Source organism: Anolis carolinensis, unplaced genomic scaffold, assembly GCF_035594765.1.
Source record: "Anolis carolinensis isolate JA03-04 unplaced genomic scaffold, rAnoCar3.1.pri scaffold_11, whole genome shotgun sequence".
Lineage (NCBI taxonomy): Eukaryota > Metazoa > Chordata > Lepidosauria > Squamata > Dactyloidae > Anolis > Anolis carolinensis.
Window position 1 is genome coordinate 22780604 of NW_026943822.1, and position 17945 is coordinate 22798548.

The following is a 17945-nucleotide window of genomic DNA, read 5'->3' on the forward strand; positions in this document are numbered from 1 at the left end:
TCATGTGATGAGCTCAGTGCCTCTCCATGTTTGAATAGAGGCTGAAGTGTCCTAGGTCTGGAAAATTTCTCAGTGTGATAAGGTGGTTTGTCGCAACATTTTCCAGAAATGATTGATTGTAGTACTCTCAGAATGTGCCATAAAATGCCACTTCTGGGTAGGTATTTCATTATATATTCTAATAGCATGATGTTAGGATGTGCATTTGAAGTTGGAGCTGGAGGACTCTTGCTTCCCTCCCCGGCGGCTGAAGAATTGCATCAAACTCCAGAACATGACAAATGAAGGGAGAAACTGCTTGTTAGATCGGGGAGAGCGGAAAGGGCTACAAAGGAAATGCACCGGCGTTTCCAAATGCTTCCTTGCGTGCTTTTTCTCTACTTTACTTTTCCAAACCGCCTTCCAGTTGGCACTTTCAATATGCCCTAAAAAAGATTGGGGAAATCAGTGGCTATTTTTTCCGGGTAGGAATTATAGCCTGCAACTATAACTCAGGGTGGGATCAAAGCGTTGGCTTTTCCAGTGCAATGCGAAAATAACTACCATGGCATAGAGGTGAGTGTAGCTGAAGAATTTAGTTGAGCTGGATTAACCCACAAATGTCTCCAAAGCTATGGCGGCTGATTGATCGAAGTATTGAGATCGGAGTACATAGATCAGATTGGGGTGCAATGTAGGGGAGATGAGGATAGTTGATGCATACATCTATGGCTAAACTACATTGGCATCAAGCTGGCAAATACCTGTATATCTGTATTTTATTTTAAGTGAACGAGATGTTTGTTGTATGTTGTGTTTGTATTGTCTGTGCTTGATAAGGCCAACTGTTGTTGTTGTTGACTGACCAATTCATTGATTGATTCTGGATCATCAAATAAAGTATATCACACCACTATGCCAACCTTGAGATATGTAGTGTTTGAATACCTCTGGAAATATGGGTTTGCTCAGCCATGGAAATTCATTGGGTCATCTTAGAGTAGTCACAATCTCTCAGCATGTTCCAAGCATACTTTCAATGACTTGGGTATCTCCTTTTATATATCTCCTTGACCAGGGGTCCCCAAACTAAGGCCCGGGGGCCGGATGCGGCCCTCCGAGGTCATTTACCTGGCCCCCGCCCTCAGTTTTATAATATAATATATTGTATATACATATAATATTGATAATAATATTATAATGTAATACAATATAACACTAATAATAATACCATATAATAATATTAATTATATATACTGTAATATTACAGTATAGTGGTACAGTTCAATATAGTAATATATAATGCTAATATTGTGCTATGCTAATAATATAATATATTGTATATACATATAATTTGTAAGCCACTCTGAGTCCCCTTTGGGGTGAGTAGGGCGTTATACAAATGTAGTAAATAAATGCAGTAAATAATAAATAAATAAATAAATAAATAAATTTTAGACTTAGGCTCGCCCAAAGTCTGAAATGACTTGAAGGCACACAACAACAATAACAACAACAACAACAACAACCCTAATTAACTTGACTATCTCATTGGCCAGAAGCAGGACCACACTTCCCATTGAAATCCTGATAAATGTATGTTGGTTAAAATTGTTTTTATTTTTAAATATTGTATCGTTCTTTCATTGTTCTTGTTCTTGTTGTTGTTGTTGTTTTTGCACTACAAATAAGACATATGCAGTGTGCATCGGAATTTGATTGTATTTTTTTTCAAATGATAATCCGGCCCCTCAACAGTCTGAAGGATTGTGGACCGGCCCTCGGCTTAAAAAGTTTGAGGACCCCTGTCCTTGACTATCCTTAGATTTTTTGCCTGTTGTCTCTGGAGTGGACTCATAATATCTGATTTGTCCCAAGCATAGGTTCAGCACCTTGGATAGCACCTTGAACGCTACATATCTCAAGGTTGGCATAGTGGTGCGATATACTTTATTTGCCATTGAATAAGGTTGGTGCTTCTGGAACGGACCCATACCTGGTGTATCTCAAGATCTTGAATGTATCCCAAGATCTTGACTGCTCTCTCTATCCTTATATTCAGAAGCTGATCCCTCTGAAATTGAGTCATGTATGACTTGTCCCAACCATAGCCTTGATTCATTCCATGGAGTCTCTGGAATGGACTCATGTCCGACTATAGTTTCAGCACTTTGGACAGCTCATTGGAAGCATAGTTATCCTTGGATTTGTGTTGTCGAATGCTTTCATGCTGGAATCACCGGGTTGCTGTGAGTTTTCTGGGCTGTATGGCCATGTTCCAGAAGCATTCTCTCCTTACCTTTCACCCAAACCTATGGCAGGCATCTTCAGAGGTTGTGAGGTTTGTTGGAAACTAGGTAAGAAGGCTTTATATATCTGTGGAAGAGAAGGAACTCTTATTTGTCTGAGGCAGTTGTCTGAGGCACTGTCTGAGGCCCCGCAGTGTCAAAGCCTGGCTGCTTCCTGCCTGGGGGAACCCTTTGTTGGAAGGTGTTAGCTGGCCTTGATTTTTTCCTATCTGGAATTCCTGTTTTCTGAGTGTTGTTCTTTATTTACTGTATTAATTCTAGAGTTTTTAAAATATTTTTAGCCAGATTGTGTTCATTATCATGGTTTCCTTCTTTCTGTTGAAATTGTCCACATACAGTAGAGTCCTGCCAACCTAGCAGTTCAAAAACATGCAAATGTGAGTAGATCAATAGGTACCGCTCTGGCGGGAAGGTAACGGCGCTCCATGCAGTCATGCCATTGGCCACATGACCTTGGAGGTGTCTATGGACAACGCTGGCTCTTCGACTTAGAAATATTGATGAGCACCAACCTCCAGAGTCGGTCACGACTGGACTTAACATCGGGGGAAACTTTACCTTTTTACAGTAGAATCTCACTTATCCAAGACTCGCTTATCCAAGTTTCTGGATTATCCAAGCCATTTTTGCAGTCAGTGTTTTCAATATATCATGATATTTTGGTGCTAAATTCGTAAATACAGTCATTACAACCTAACATTACTGCGTATTGAACTACTTTTTCTGTCAAACTTGTTGCATAACATGATGTTTTGGTGCTTAATTTGTAAAATCATAACCTAATTTGATGTTTAATAGGCTTTTCCTTAATGTCTCCTTATTATCCAAGATATTCGCTTATCCAAGGTTCTGCCAGCCCGTTTAGCTTGGATAAGTGAGACTCTACTGTACTTGAGTATAAGCCAACCTGAATATAAGCCCACCAGGACCCTCACCCGAGTATAAGCCGAGGAGGGTTTTTTTTCAGTCCTAAAAAAGGGCTGAAAAACTAGGCTTATACTTGAGTATATACAGTAAATACTGTAAATAATAATAATAATAATAATAATAATAATAATAATAATCTCAAAAAAACAGTCTTTTTCTGGGTTTCCTTAGCTTTACACTGAAGCCCACTCGGGGATGGAGAAGACATGAGTTTTTGTGAAAACTCACACATGCTACATATCTCCACATTCCCGGTCGACCAACCTGGTCATCCAGACAAAGCCACATACATGGAAAACACATTAAACGCTATTGAGACAGTTAATTATTTATGTCAGTGGGATTCTTGTGGATTTCAATGGCTTCTCTGTGTCGTCCGACATGGTGCATTTCTGTGTTCTCAAACAATATGCTGTGTCCAGGTTGGGTCATCAAACAATCCTTGGTTTCTTTGGCTCTACCTCTGGGATTGGATGTCATGGCATTTGGTTTCCTTAAATCATGTTTCGGCTCATCTCTTTCCGTCCTATGATGCCAAAACCTAACAATTCAAGGTGTTGATCTAAACTCAGCCCTAATTTTTGAAGGAAAGGAACTGCTTTTAGCCTCCACCTCTCCTTGATGACTGGTCTCCGCTCTCACAAATAAATGGGTCAGGAGTCATTTGGTTTCCAGCATTGGGATTCGAGGTCCCTGTGCTGGATTAGTGGAACGTGAGCTTCCCGGGGCCAGCTTCATCAGATTGCATTTCAGAGCAGCGGCCGCATAATATCCCTCAATGGACGAGTCTGCTCAGCGGTGGCCAGAGGCAGGGATTCTATGCGCCACCTTTTTGCATTGTCGGAAAGCCGCCCGTGAGCGACAGCCACAGACCCGGCCAATGACCCCCGTGGCAACGTCTCCCTGCCGTAGGGCGGAGGTGAATCTGTGCTGATCATCAGAAGGACATTTTGACAGTGTCTCATTCCCAGCACGCTGCAGGGAGTGGGATATATCTATGTATGGGGCAACTCAATGTCACTTTTTGATGCTGCCCTAAAGCCGCATGCCTTGGCTCATATTTACCCCCCAGGTGCTATTTTTCACTTTTGAAACATTTTGAAACATGTGCAACATTTAAGTGGGGTTAGGAGCTCTAAATACCTATTTCCTTATGTTGATTATATTCTTATCCTTTTCTCACCCCAAGTTTTAATTAAGTGTCTCATGCGGCCCGCCCTGTTATATCTATCTATATATATAAAAGAGTGATGGCATCAGGGCAGCGGACAAAACAACAAAACTACAGGCCCGCCAACCTCAAAATTTGACAAGACAACCCATCATTCACGGCTCTAGGTTGATACAACAAAAAGAAAAGAAAAAATAAAGTCCTAATTACAGGGAGAGGAATAATAGTTTTTATCCAATTGCTGCCAGTTTGAAGGCTAAGCTCTGCCCACTTGGTCTCCTAGCAACCTCCTCAGCCCAGGGGACAGGCACAGTTAAGCCTCACTTAGGCCTCTTCCACAGATTATCAGATTTTAACTGGATTATATGGCAGTGTAGACTCAAGGCCCTTCTACACAGCTATATAACCCATTTAGAATCTTAGATTATCTGCTTTGAACTGGATTATCTTGACTCCACACTGCCATATAATCCACTTCAGTGTGCATACTAAACATAAAGACAACCATACAACAGACATTCAATACCACCACTACCTCAACAATTTCTCACCAACACCACCAGACAACGCCACAGCAACGCGTGGCCGGGCACAGCTAGTGTATGTGTGTATATATATATTGTGTTGCAGTGTATATGATTATTTATTGTATTGTTTAATTGTATTGTGATATGTCGTTTTATATTTTGCTATATTGTACTGTTCTGGGCATGGCCCCATGTAAGCCGCCCCGAGTCCCCGTTGGGGAGATGGTGGCGGGGTATAAATAAAGTTTTATTATTATTATTATTATTGTTTTTTGCTATGTTTTGGGGAGGAAAGTATATCCCATCAGGCCGCCATGAATTTCACAGGCAAGAAATACAGTAGAGTCTCACTTATCCAACACTCGCTTATCCAGCGTTCTGGATTATCCAACGCATTTTTGTAGTCAATGTTTTCAACACATCATGATATTTTGGTGCTAAATTTGTAAGTAATTACTACATAGCATTACTGCGTATTGAACTACTTTTTCTGTCAAATTTGTTGTCTAACATGATGTTTTGGTGCTTAATTCGTAAAATCATAACCTAATTTGATGTTTAATAGGCTTTTTCTTAATCTCTCCTTATTATCCAACATATTCGCTTATCCAACATTCTGCCGGCCTGTTTATGTTGGATAAGTGAGACTCTACTGTAGCCAGTTTTTGTTCATGTTCATGGTTTCCTCCTTTCTGTTGAAATTTTCCACATGTTTGTTGATTTCAATGGCCTTTGGTGATGTCTCCCATCTAAGTACTAACCAGGACTGACCCTGCTTAGCTTCCAATATCAGATGGGGTCTGCTGCCTTTGGAGTATTTAGACCCTTCTTGACTATTGAAAAATATTTCTCTCCAGGATTGCCATCTTATGTAACCATGCTTTGAGATTCATACGAAACTCTAGAGCTCTTTGCCACCTGCCAAGCCTTTTCTTATAGAGATGTTGAAAAGGACCAAACAGAGAAGGAAAGGGATTCATGCCTTCCAGCAATCCGGTTAATTAAGCCCTCGTTTTAAAGTCTCTTACTCTGAGTGCGGCGCAAGCAAGGCTTTGGGGTGTATTTATTTTTGGTGTTTTCTTTCCCTTTTTAATCCTGACATTCTTTTCGCAATCCTCCTTAAGGTTGGGCCTGGAAGAGATTAGCTGCAGGGGGCTTAAACAGTGCTGGGGGGGGGGGGGGGGACGTTAAATGGCTCGCAGCAGGCAAAAATTGCCGACTTAGCGGGAGATCCTTGTGGTTCTACACGTAGGATGTACGTGCTTAACAAATCTCTTCTCCCACCCAAGGTTTGATTAGGGAGTCCTAAATGCTGGATGGAGCTCCTGGTGGCGCAGCGGGTCAAACCGCTGAGCTGCTGAATATGCTGACCGAAAGGTTGGCAGTTTATTTATTTATTTGTTTATTTATTTATAGCATTTATATTCCGCCCTTCTTTCTCACCCCGAAGGGGACTCAGGGTGGATCACATTACACATATAGGCAAGCATTCAATGCCTTTTAACATAGAACAAAGACAGACAAACATAGGCTCCGAGCGGGCCTCGAACTCATGACCTCCTGGTCAGAGTGATTCATTGCAGTGATTCATTGCAGCTGCTCTCCAGCCTGCGCCACAGCCCGAGCCCAGGGAGCAGAATATACTTCCACTATAAGACCCAGCTTCTGCCAATGCAGCAATTTGAAAGCATTTCGGGCTGTTCTCTTCCTCCTCTGGCGCCAGGCCCGTCCCACCCCCACAAAACGTACCTGTCCGTGGCTCTCATTAATCTGACATGATGCAAGCTTTCCTGGGCCGCTGCCTATCTACTTTCCAAGCCGTAAAAATTATCATACGAAATAAAACACTCCATTTCCTTGGAGCGCAGCAGATGGAATTGCCGAGTGCGGATTCCTTCTGGGATTTAAGGTGGGAGGGGAGAAAGGGAATAGTGTTAAGAATCTAGCAAAGCGATGGAGGCAAGAGGTGCAGCAAGAACATCCACCACTTGCTAAATCAGAACTGTCCCAGGTCCTGAGTCTTCAGGATCGAAATGGGAGACCAAGAACTCCCTGGGGATGTCATTAAGCAGGACACATTAACAATCAGCTCTTTCGCATAGAGTTTGCCACTCAAATAAAACCTGACAAGTCTAACAAGAGAGAGAGAGAAATAGACACCACTCCATCATGCCTAACTCCAGAGTCAAATGAAAGGCCCTCCCTCTAGCTCAACTGCCACTACCCTCCGCCCATGCCAACAGCTACTGCACTGTCTGAGAAGGGAGAAAAGAAGATTCAGTCACAACTCCACCATACACTGGAGTAATTTGACATAAAAATCTCCCAAATGTCACCAACAGGATTCCATTCGTCATTAGGAGGTTGGAGTTGTAACACAAACAATGGGCTCCAAGTGGGTTGCCATGGCCAAGTGGGGAGCTGTAGTCTGACACTTAAGCCACTATATCATGCTGGTTCCCTAAAAGACATATACTGGTGTAATTTGACATAAAAATCTCCCAAATGTCACCAACAGGATTCCAGTTGTCATTGGGAGTTCTTGCACAAGCAATGGGCTCCAAATGGGTTTCCATGGCCAAGTGGGGAGCTGTAGTCCAACACTTAAACTACTATATCATGCTGGCTCCCCTGAAAGACATATACTGGTGTAATTTGACATAAAAATCTCCCAAATGTCACCAACAGGATTCCAGTCATCATTGGAGGATTGGAGTTGTAATACAAGTAATGGGCTCCAAGTGGGTTTCCATGGCCAAGTGGGGAGCTGTAGTCCAACACTTAAACCGCTATATCATGCTGGTTCCCTAAAAGACATATACTGGTGTAATTTGACATAAAAATCTCCCAAATGTCAACAACAGGATTCCAGCCATTATTGGGGAACCGAAGTTGTGACAGAACCAAGGTTATTAGGATGTAACGACAAAGAAACAGGATCCTTTTGGGGATGGTACAGTAAGAAGATCCATCTATTTAGCATTAAACCACTCTGTACTTGCCTATTTGTATCCATCGTACATCTAAATTAGGACTGGGTTTCCGTTTATTTATTCATTCTTTTTTCCCTACAGTGTCTTCATCTATGGCTTGGCTCTTGGGCTATTATACCCCGGTAATAGGCCCTCTTCCTCCTTTCTTCCTTCCTTTCTTGCAGTAATATGTCGAAGCCTCCTTCCCCCGCCCCCATCCAATTAATTTCACAAAACACAGCTGAAGTGTATCACAGCACAAGGCTCGCTTGATAGCGGTTTTCATCAGTCCCGCTTTAATGACACTGATTGTTCCGGAGTCACTCTCAGGCTGTTACTTCGCAAGTCGGGTATAAAACATTCACTGTCTCTATTATATATATTTTTTCTAAATGTCATTATATTCTTCAGAAATCATGTCTCTGGTAAGTAAAGGCGAAGAGATTTATTGCGACGTGCCGAGGAAGGGAGTGAGTGGACGAGGCAGCTCAATGTCGAAATAAGAAATATATTTCAGTCTATTTGAAATGTGCTTGTGGAAAGAAACTTCTTGATGGATCAACGGATTGGTTGATAAACCAGACAATCTAATCAAATGTGGAAGCGGGCAGAAGAAAGAGAAATAAGAGGAAAAGAGACATAGGAGGGTTCTCAGTATCCACTGGAGTTTGGTTTCAGAACTACATGGATACAAAATCTGTGGATGCTGAAGTCCTGTTATATACAATAGAATAATAAAATGGTTCCCTTATATAAAATAGCAGAATTCAAGATTCAACCTTAGGATTCAACCAGACTTTGCTAAGCCATGATCCAACTGAGCCAACAAGGAGATCAGAAGAAGTTGTAGACCAAGTATGGTCAAACATGGCCCCTCCAGGTGTTTTGGACTCCAACTCCTATAATTGTGGGAGTTGAAGTCCAAAACATCTGGAGGGCCGAAGTTTGACCATACCTGTTGTAGACCATCTCCATGATGTTGTAGTTCTCCACATATTTGTTAATTCCATTGGAAGGTGAGGGACATTTCTCTGAGTCTCCAGCCATGTTGGAGGTGTCCTTCCTCCCACCAGTCCCCAACCAAAAGCATAGTGAGTCCATGGGCACCTCTTGTTCTTGTCCCTATATCCCAAACTATGCTCGATCCTGCAGAATTTAATGGGAAATGGACATGTTGATGGTGGCCATGTCCTACAGGGAAGCTCAACCAGAAAGCTAACATTGCAAGATAGAACGGGAGAGCTAAAGTTTGCCTATGCATGTTGTAGACCATCTCCATGATATTGTAGTTCTCCACATATTTGTTAATTCCATTGGATTGTGAGGGACATTTCCCTGAGCCTCCAGCCATGTTGGAGGTGTCCTTCCTCCCACCAGTCCCCAACCAAAAGCTTTGTGAGTCCATCAACACCTCTTATTCTTATCCCCATATCCCAAACTATGCTCGATCCTGCAGAATTTAATGGGAAATGGACATGTTGATGGTGGCTGTGTCCTACAGGGAAGCTCAACCAGAAAGCTAACATTGCAAGATAAAACTGGGAGGGCCGAAGTTTGCCCATGCCTTTGTAGATCATCTCCATGATGTTGTAGTTCTCCACATCTTTGTTAATTCCATTGGATTGTGAGGGACATTTCTCTGAGCCTCCAGCCATGTTGGAGATGTCCTTTCTCCCACCAATCCCCAACCAAAAGCTTTGTGAGTCCATCAACACCTCTTGTTCTTATTCCTATATCCCAAACTATGCTCGGTCCTGCAGAATTTAATGGGAAATGGTGATGGTGATAGTTGTCGTGTCCTACAGGGAAACTCAACCTGAAAACTAATATTGCAAGATAAAACTGGGAGGGCGGGAGATATCTGCTGAGATCTCAGGTGCCGACGAAGAGCATTAGTTCCAAGACAGGTGCATCATCCCGAGGAACAAACGGTAATAATATGCAAAAATGTTCAGAAAAGCTCAGTAGACCCCCATGCCTCCAACATCATCACTTCAGGCTGCAGAGCTCCTCCTGGCCTTGGACCAGAATTAGATTTGATCCAGCAGAGAATTAGCAAACGGTAAGTCAACACAACCCTAGTAAGTCTGAATTCCCATGAAGCTTTTCCATTAATTCTCAGCATCATCTGTTTATCTGCTTGCCGACACGATCATTAGGCCGTCTAGTGTCTACAAGGCACACGGCGGCTCTTCGTTGGCTCTCCATCACCCTCTAGAGGCCCAAGCCAGTCCTCCCAAACAGCAGGATGGGGAATGCAGGGCAATTTATAAGACGAAATGGGACGGAAGCTAGGGAGGTTTTATTAGAATACTCCAAAAAGGGGAGATCATTCATAAATGAACTCCCTTGTGGCTTTATCTCAAAATACATTGTTAGAGTAGGAGTCGGCAGGAAGCTGGAGGAAAGAACGGATGCTTCACTCTGTACAAAATCTGATCCCAAGCTCCTCAATGCCATGAAAAAAGAGGACCTTCTGTACTGATGTGTTTTTAATTGGTTTGCAGAACTCAGATCTATATATATATATATATAATCTGCTCTGCCCATTTCTACCTTAATAAAAGCAGCAAAACTACAAAACCCAGAACCACGAAACTTGGCAACAAAACACATGGTCCTCCCCGCTGTGTTTAGATGACAAAACCAAAACACAATTCGAAGTCCATGTCCCTCAAAATCCCAAATTCCAAAAACAGCTATGTGCACATGCGCGGAGCTGGCCCCTGCCCCTACCCTTGGAAGACATATGGGTATTTCAGCATCCAAAAACTAATCGGTGAGGGACAATCGGACATTTGCGAATGCGCCTGGGGGAGGGGAGGGCGAACTACAATTCAGCAGCATGCAAGCAGCCCAACCACCGCAGCAGATGGCTTGCCTCACGCCAGGGAAGATGACGTGGCTGAGGAAAAAAAGGGGGAAAGTTTTCCTCATCTTAGGCATCCAAAAACTAATCTGTGAGGGACAATTGGACATTTGCGAATGTGCCTGGGGAGGGGGGGGGGACAACACTGAAAACAGGTGCATTGCACACAAGAAACAGACAGGGCCAGCTAACACAGCCCAACAAAGGATTCACCCAGGCAGGAATCAGCCAGGCTTTAAAGCTGCAAGGCCATTACATGCTAATCATTCCGGCTAATTGCAGCATTCATACTTGCCTCCAACAGACAAAAAAAAAAAACAGAAATACTTTATATTAACAAGCTTCAGGAAACAATATCCCCTAATGGCACAGCATGTTAAAGCACTCAGCTGCGGTCAAAGGTTCACATTGGGGAAGCGCAGTGAGCCCCCATTGTTAGCCCAAGCTTCTACCAACACAGAAGTTATAAAACATGCAAATATGAGTAGATCAATAGGTACTGCTCCAGCGGGAGGATAACGGCACTCCATGCAGTCATGCCAGCCACATGACCTTGGAGGTGTCTACAGACAACACCGGCTCTTCGGCTTAGAAATGGAAATAAGCACCAATGCCCAGAGTCAGACATGACTAGACTTAATACCTTTATCTTAACTACCACCAATTCCTCAATACTTTATTTCCCATACCACCATACGTTGCCACAGCAACACGTGGCCGGGCACAGCTATTGTATTTATATTTTGTTTTCATAATGAGAAGGATATGGTCTTAACATACGCACAAGCTCTTACATATCCATCGGTTCCTTTATGGGATTGAATATTTCAACTGGTGGAACAGGTCTACATTCAGTGCAAGGCTGTGGAAGAGGAATGACATCTGCAGCAACATTGCACATGGATCTATAACATAAATAGATTTACACATATGTTTGGTTCAATACTCAGCTTAGTTGCCCAGCGTTGTCATTCAGCACAAGGTCTATGTAACACCAGCAACACATAACTCCACATGCAGGTGTTTATACTACACAGAGCTAATGAAGGAGCTCAGTCATAGAAATATTTGATTTTAGTGTTAGCCATAATTTGGGGGTGAGTGGGTAGTCAAAAGGCACGGTATAAATCTACCGAATAAATCTATAAATGTGGTTCTCTCTATTTCTTCCCCCGCCAAATCGATGCTGTTTTCTCCTCTTAATTTAAGCTCAAAATTAATGCCGTATTTTCTTGTAGTCCCAGCTGACAGGCTCAGAGCTCTGGCTTTTATGTTATTTATAAGAATGTCCATAAATTTTGTGTTTCAACTCACATCTAACTAGATCCAACCCCCTGATAGGATGTTAACCATCTCAAGCTGACTGGACTATTATCTGGGAAAACTAGTGGATACTGGGATACAATAGTGGCCAACGTGAGTGGCGCTATGACCTAAAGGTGGCATTTCTGCAGATCCAACAATAGCAGATGAATGTGCCTTCAGGATGAAGATGAAGACTTGGTCTGGCATCCTGTTGGTGACACATGAACACGTAAGTCTACCTTATACCTGTTTATGTCTCTTTTTTGTCATTCTCTGCTTGAGATAATAGGACTTTCCTCCCACTGTTGGTCTGAACCTATTGCTAGTTGAGGAAGACCCATTAACCGACAAGTTGACTTGCCATTCCACAGTTGATTCAATGTTTCTGCTCTAGTTGGGACCTCTCAATAAGACGTTAGGCATGGTAGATTTGGGGCCAGCGGATTAAACCACTAAGTTTCAGAAAATCTTGCCAATTGAAAGGTTGGCAGTTCAAGTCCAGGTTGGAGAGAGCATCTGCCATCAGTCCCAGCTCCCTGCCCACCTAGCAGAAAACAGAACTGTGAGTAAATAAATAGGTACCGCTTTAAGTGGGGAGGTAATAAAGGCACAGGCAAGAGGCCACTATAGCTAGAAATGTAATCCAATAATATGAACTATAAAACAGTAATTAAACCAAAATATAATCCATGTGTTACCAACACACATACATTCATAGAAAGTAATGATGTTGATGATACTGAAACTAGCCAGGTGCAAATTGACTCAGAAAAGGAGGATAGTTCTCAGTCTGAGTTTGATAGCAGGCAGGCTGACACTAATGAGCTGACTGACCTTGATGAAACGGAATCTTTAGATCAAGCTGACCGTTTGGAATTCAGGGTTCGAAGGAGTGTGAGAATAGCAAACAAGAAGGAGGTCAGAGGCCAAAGAAATGCTCTCATGCTTGGCAAAGGGTTTTAAAGCAGTGTGTTTGGACACAAACCTTTGTCAAAGCAACTTTCATTTCACCAAGAAGGAAGCTCTCGTTCCCTGGATTATCTTGCAGCCTTTGTGTTCATGTTATTGGGACTTTGTTTTATTCCTTGTGATTTCTTGGATTATAGTTTAAGGCTTTGTTTTGTAACGATCTTTTGGAACTTCACTTTTGCTTTGAAAGAACTTTTTATCTTCTATTTTCTAATGAACTACAAAAGACTTCAGCCTGTGTGCAGTCTGGTGTATTGAGCAAGGTGAAGCTAACCTGAGGTGCGACACCCATAAAGACATGCTGACAATTTGATCGGGAGGGAGTCTAAGGACAACAAAGCTCCTCAGCATGGAAGATGGAGTAACAGCACCCCCTCGAGGCCAGAGTCAAGCACAGCCTCCGGATGCCAGAAATGGAAAAAGATGGGGAAAGCCTTTACCTCTGTTTATGTACTGTCTGTCCCTGCTAATTGTATAACAGCATTGAATGTTTGCAGTATATGTATTCTGTAATCTGCCCTGAGTCCCCTTGGGAAGATAGAGCAGAATATAAATAAAATATATTATTATTTATTATATTATTATTACTGGATATAGAAATGGTTGAACTGGTATCTGGGCAACTTGATACATTCCTATGGAGAGATAGGGGCTCTATATGAAAGCAGCAGCACCAACATGAACATCTGTGGTGTCCAGTGGATACACTTAAATTGTTGAAAAAGATCATAGACAACATTTTTCAACAAGTGAAGGTTATAACTTTGTAACTGCAATACAGAATGCCATTACCAGCCATCCTTTTCTGTACAGAAAAAGTCGTTCTCTGTGCGAAACAATCACATCTGAATTTTGTATAAATGTAGTCCCAAAGTGGGAAATTTCAGATCAGTTATGGATTCTTCTCCTCAGGGCTTCTCAACCTTTTTTATTGATCATTTCTCCCCATTTTCAAATCATCTTCCCACCTCTACTTTCAACCTTATTTTGTGCTATTTTCCATATCCCTATCCAGAAGTTTGGGCTGGTCAAACAAGAGACGGTTCTCCACCTCTGTCACTTCTAATGGCTTTGTCTTTGTTCACTTTTCCTCCCCAAAGCCAAAGAGCCCCCAAACGTTGGAACCTTTCCACAGAAGGGCAAGGTCTCTGCCTCTCCCTACAAGGGAAACCAAACAAGCGGACGGTGTTTGTACGTGGTCATTTGTTTTGTGAGCCTGTCTCTTGCCGCGGATTCTCCCCGAAGCGTCCCTGCATCGGAAGCTGGTCTTCCTTTTATGCAAACTGATGCCTGTCAAATGCAATAGCTCAATTTCCATCACCGAGACAAGAAACCCAGCCCTGGCACTCCTATTAAATTGCTGGCTTCCAGGGTTGCCGTGGTTTTCTCTTGTACCTGAGGGTTTTTTGAGTGGGAGGGGGTCTCATTATTGTTTATTGTGATGCTGAAGTTCAGGGAAAAGGGCCTCGGGAAGAACATCAGGCCATTGGATACTCTTTGAGGATGGATGGGAAGGTGATGTTTTTGCATGAGACACAGAGAAAGAGAGATTGTTTGCAGGACAGATATTCTCTGTGAAGGATGTGTTTGCAGAATGCCTCTTGCCTCCAGGGAACCACAGCCATCAAAGAAGCCTCCTGCCAAGATGAAAAGGCAGACGAGTCCGACCATCGGTGATGGAGCCTGGAAACAAAAGTCCTTGGCGAGAAGCTAATGATAGGCCAGAGATTGCCTCGGTTTGTTCTGAGGAAGGAGAAGAATAATAAATATTTTTTTCACATACAAACATTAACAAACAAAAATAAAAAGAAGGAATATTGGAAGTGCAGTATTAAAACAGGGACTTTTTTACATGCATGGTGGGAATGTAAATGGATTAAGGGATTTTGGAAAAATATCCACGATTATTCACAAGAAAAGAAATTTGACCCTAAACCTGAATATTGCTAGCTAAACATTACGGACTTTCGGTTGGAAAGAAATGAATAATAATAATAAATAATAAAACTTTATTTATATACCGCCCTATCTCCCGGATGGGACTCAGGGCGGTTTCCAATCATAAAAACAACACAAACATTACATTAGAACATAATAACATTATTAAACAAAGTAAAAATACAATTATAGATGTTCTAACAAACGCCTCAGGAGAGATATAGAGGCTCAGCCCTGTCTCAGGATCTTGGGAAGAGGCCCCGCCCCCTTCCCTAGCTCCGCCCTCGGTCCCAAGTGCCTCAGGAGAGGTATAGATTCTCAGCCCTGTCTCGGGCTCTTGGGAAGAAGCCACGCCCACTCCTCTAGCCCCGCCCCCTGTGTCCCAACAAATGTCTCAGGAGAGATATAGAGGCTCAGCCCTGTCTCGGGCTCTTGGAAGGAGGCCCCGCCCCTTCCCTAGCTCCGCCCTCTGTGTCCCAACAAGCACCTCAGGAGAGGTATAGATGCTCAGCCCTGCCTCGGGCTCTTGGGAAGAAGCCACGCCCACTCCTCTAGCCCCGCCCCCTGTGTCCCAACAAATGCCTCAGGAGAGATATAGAGGCTCAGCCCTGTCTCAGGCTCTTGGAAAGAGGCCCCGCCCCCTTCCCTAGCTCCGCCTCTGTGTCCCAACAAGCGCCTCAGGAGAGGTATAGATGCTCAGCCCTGTCTCGGACTCTTGGGAAGAAGCCACGCCCACTCCTCTAGCTCCGCCCCCTGTGTCCTAACAGGCGCCTCAGGTGCTCAACCCTGTCTCTGGCACTTGGGAAGAGGACCCGCCCCTCCTATGGCCCCGCCCTGTGTCCGAATAGGTGCCATCACCGCCCCCCCTGGATCACTGCAGCGCCCACCAGGGGGCGGTAGCACCCACTTTGGGAATCACTGTTCTAAACAGTGAACAGCACAAAGTCAGGCGGTACAGTTATACTCTGCAGATAAGCACTGCTGTCTATATATTTTTGCTTGATCTCAGGCATTCAGTCCAGTGTGCAGTGTCTCCAGGGAGGACATGATTGAGGAAACTATAAATCACACAGCTATCCCACCTCGACAATTCCATAGCATTGAGCTATGGAGGTTAAAATGCTGTCAAACTATGTTAAATCTACAGCATTGATGGACTCTAAGATTCACCTAAGAAAGTCAACAGAAGTTGAAGTGTTGTTGGTGAACCCAAGGTTGACATGGTCCTCAATCCATTTGTTTGTCCCAACTTACATTAGACCCTCTGGATTCATGAGAGGAATAGATATGTCATTTTCTTATCCATTATCCATTGATTCTTCTCCAGTGGTGTATTTCAAAATAATGAGCAACCATTTCTATCCACGGTGGGCCCTTGGTGCCTGCTGGGGTTTTGTTCCAGTACATCCCATTGATACTGAAGATCTATAGATGGTCGAATCTCATGACATGCAACAGCTCTGCTAACGTCAACCGAAATATCAACCTTCATTGCTGGTGATGGATTTTGCCATTTTCCAGCATGAAGGAGGCCAGCAGGTGTGGTTGCTCATGCTTTTCTGTCTGCAGCCACATGCTTCTGATCTCTCAATTTCTGAGCGGGATTTGAAAGTTGCCATTCCAGGCTACTCAACTCTTTGGGTTGTATTGTTCTGCCTGTGCGTCATTACCAAGACTGAACGGAAGGGAACAAAAGGATGAAAGAGGAAAGAGAAGGTCAGGTGTGGCTACAAAGAGTTGGCCTTCTGGAGGTTAGACAGCTTGGTTCTTTCAAAATCAAACAACTGAAATGCCAGCTACGGGATGGAAGATCTGCTTAGATGTGTAGCAACGGATGCTTCAATTTCCCCTCCTTCCCATTTTCTTTCTCTTTTTTTCTAGGAAGGGAGGAAAGCAATGTGTATCTTCAGAAGGGGAACGTGCGTTGTGGAAGTTCAGCATTGCTCTCCTACGTTGCTCATGCTATTTGCTGTTCTTCGAGAAGAGCTTTCAAAAGTTCAACCTTGGGATTCCGGCAATTTAAGAAAGTCCAAAGCAATAATAAAACTAACTAAAATCCCTTGTGACATTTGGATAAGAAGAGAGACTTTGCGGTGGAGATTCAAAGCTAAGAGGTAAGGAAGTGAGGAGAAAAATACACTGTGATTGATTAGTTGATTGAATTGAGCAGTGCTTCCCAGACTTAGGTCTTCCAGATGCTTTGGACTTTGACTCCCCAAATTACTGAATGTTGACCAAACTAGCTGGGGCTTCTAGAGGCCCAATATTTGGGAATCACTGAGTTATGGGATCAGATAACATGATGGTCTGGTTCAGGACTTCACAACGGTAGATTGGTGCTCTTGGGACTGCTCATCTAATACTATTGTTGTTGTCCTTCAAATTCTTCCTGAATTATGGCAATTCTAGAGTGAATCGATCACAGAGTGTTCTCAACTGAAACAGAACAAATTAACAATTCGATGACAAAATGGGCAAAAAAAATAGGAAGAATGGGAAGAAATTTGGTTAAGGAAATTAAAGTATATATATGCCACCGATCTAAAAGAAAATTACTTGAAAATGATGCATCGCTGGTACATGACTCCAGCAAAACTTGGAAGAATGTACAAGAACATGGACAACAAATGTTGGAAGTGTAAGGTAAATGAACGTACATTCTTCCATCTATGGTGGACATGTAAAGAATCGTCAAATTATTGGAAAACCATTCATGCCGAATGCCAAAAAATCCTCAAAAAAAACCTTTCCAATGAAACCTGAATATTATCTTCTCGGTATGTTCGACTCCGAGTTATTTCTTGGATTATTCTTTAAAGCCTTGTTTTGCAACAATCTTTTGGAACTTTACTTTTGCTTTTTAAAGAACTATTTATTTCCTATTTCTCAATAAACTACAAAAGACTTCAACCTGTGTGCAGCCTGGTGTATTTAGCAAGGTGAAGCTAACCTGAGGTGCGACAATAACTCCTTTGGAAA

At 42.9% G+C, this 17945-nt stretch overlaps 1 long non-coding RNA gene across 1 annotated transcript; it reads left to right on the top strand.

Moving 5' to 3' along the window:
- The first annotated feature begins 10961 nt into the window (after window positions 1–10961).
- LOC134293982 (uncharacterized) lies at window positions 10962–13604 on the top strand. The gene is made up of 2 exons (XR_010000951.1): window positions 10962–12288; window positions 13256–13604. It is a non-coding gene; the product is annotated as an uncharacterized LOC134293982 (long non-coding RNA).
- Window positions 13605–17945: the final 4341 nt, after the last annotated feature.